Source organism: Trachemys scripta, chromosome 12, assembly GCF_013100865.1.
Source record: "Trachemys scripta elegans isolate TJP31775 chromosome 12, CAS_Tse_1.0, whole genome shotgun sequence".
Classification (NCBI taxonomy): domain Eukaryota; kingdom Metazoa; phylum Chordata; order Testudines; family Emydidae; genus Trachemys; species Trachemys scripta.
In genome coordinates this window covers 38,388,250-38,390,808 of record NC_048309.1, presented here as the reverse complement: position 1 = coordinate 38,390,808, position 2,559 = coordinate 38,388,250, and the positions used below count along the sequence as shown (strand labels likewise).

At 44.9% G+C, this 2,559-nt stretch overlaps 1 pseudogene; it reads left to right on the top strand.

Annotated features, from left to right (window-relative positions):
• LOC117885428 lies at window positions 1-946 on the top strand (annotated as a pseudogene).
• Window positions 947-2,559: the final 1,613 nt, after the last annotated feature.

Genomic DNA, 2,559 nt, shown 5'->3' with positions numbered 1-2,559 from the left:
ATGTCAGCTAAGGAGCCAGTAAGAGGAGGGAACTGCACAGCAGGAACAGAATTCATCTTGCTGGGGTTTGGAAGAGGTCCAGGGTTCCAGCTTGTCCCCTTTCTGATGTTCCTAGCAATGTACATGGTAACTGTGCTGGGAAACACCATCCTGATCGTCATCATTAGAGCTGACTCTCATCTTCACACCCCCATGTACTTCTTCTTCATGAACCTGTCTCTCTTAGATCTCTGCTACTTGTCCACCATTGCCCCAAGAGCCATGGTGAGTTTCCTAGCAGGGAGCAAAGCCATTTCCTACAATGGATGTGCCACTCAATTCTTATTCTTTGTTCTGTTCCTCACCACTGAAGCTTTTCTCCTTGCAGCGATGGCATTTGATCGATACTCCGCCATCTGCAACCAGCTCCAGTATCCCACCACCATGTCCAAGTGGGTTTGCATTCAGCTGGTGGTGGGATCAGCTGTGTGAATTCCATGGTGCAAACAGGCTTCACCTTTATGCTGCACTATTGTGGGTCTAATGAGATTGATCATTTCTTCTGTGATGGCCCTCCCTTGATTAGTCTGTCCAGCAGTGATACGTACATCAATAATCTTGTGATGTTTACCATACGCAGCCTCATCATAGCAAGCACTGCCCTGATTGTGCTTGTCTCCTACATCTATATCATCTCCACCATCCTCAGGATTCACTCTACTGAGGGCAGACAAAGAGCCTTCTCCACCTGCACCTCCCATATGATGGTTGTGACTTTATTTTATGGTACCAATGCTTTCATGTATGCCCAGCCCACTTGGATATTTTCTTTGTATCAAAGGAAAGTGGTGTCGGTGTTTTATACCCTTTTCATTCCCATGTTGAATCCTTCATCTACAGCCTTAGGAACAAGGACATAAAAGATGCGTTGAGAAAGCCTATGGGCAAGAAGTGCTTGAAAAAATAAACATTGTCCTTGAACATAGAGCTGAAATCCAGTTGGTTAAGTTATTGTGCAATACAACTGCATATTCTGACCAAATGTTCATTTTTTATGTGAGCAAGTTTTTTCAGGTATAAACAAATCTTTGGGATCCACAGTATCTATCAGTCTATCTATCTTTTTTCCATGTGCCTGTCATTGGCTTTCTCTTTCTCTCTATCTCCACCTACCTGACTAGCTGACTTGTGGAACTCATTGTCTCTGGATATTATTCAGTTAAATATATTCTCAGAATTCTAAATTGTCTTTGATAGTCATAGGGATTTCATGGTTCAGGATGTGAATCATCTACTGTCTGAGTTAGTAATACATTTTTTCCATGATTTATAATACAATTGTTCTGCCTTTGAAACAGCTGATACTGGCCACCACTGGAGACAGGATGCTGCTGTTCCTATAATGTTCCAGAACACTGGCCATAGAACATATTTAAGACAATAATATATTTCTGTATATATTTCCATATTGTGACAGGGTCCGGCCAGATGGCTATAGGAGAGTGATAGAAGGTGATATTAGCGCTAGATTAAGCAGGTCCCTTTTCTCTGAGTAAGATAATGGGCTGTTTCAGAACCATCAGGAAGTTGCTGGAACCAATTAAGGTGGGCTAAATAGGACACCTGGAGCCAATTAAGAAGCTACCAGAATCAATTATAATAGGCAGGCTACTCCAGGCACCTGGTTTTAAAAAGGACCTCATTTCAGTTAGTGAGGTGTGTGTGAGGAGCTCGGAGCAAGAGGCGCAAGAAGCTGATAGTGAGTAGGTGTACTGCTGGAGGACTGCGAAGTACAAGCATTACCAGACATCAGGAGGAAGGTCCTGTGGTGAGGATAAAGAAGGTTTTGGGAGACAGCCATGGGAAAGTAGCCCAGGGAGTTGCAGCTGTCACGCAGCTGTTACTAGAGACACTGTAGACCGTTGCAATCCATAGGGCCCTGGGCTGGAACCCAGAGTAGAGGGTGGGCCTGGGTCACCCCCCATCTCCCTCAACTCTCTATTTGAGACAAAAGGAGGTGATATGGACTGTGGGTCCCAGCAGTGGGGATGGTCCCTGGCCTATCCCTCGACCCACTAGGTGGGTCAGCAGAGACTGCAGGGATTGTTCTCCTCCCTTTCCCCATGCTGGCCAGTGATGAGGATAGCTGAGTGAACGGCAGATTTGAGCCACTAGCAGAAGTGGCCAAACTGAGGGCTGCTGTGAATCTCTGAGGTGAGCAAATCCGCCAATAAGCGCAGGACCCACCAAGGCAGAGGAGGAACTTTGTCACAATATTTACAGATACTTCGATAAGGAATCATCTCAGTCCAAATCCTTAGGTAATGTAAACTGGGTGAGCTAATCTGACTTCTGTGCGTCTACACGGATCTACACCAGCTGAAGATCCAGCCTTTTTTATTATCACTGATGTCCTGCTTGGGTAGCTGATTGGAAATGGTGAACAAAGTGACACACTTGTCTCAGATAATGGAAACTGATAGAGTCTATATTCAGTTGGATCACCTATGTACAATACTCCTATGTTGTGTCTTCAACACAGCTCAAAAAAGCAAGTGGCCTTGACACCAAACTCACTCA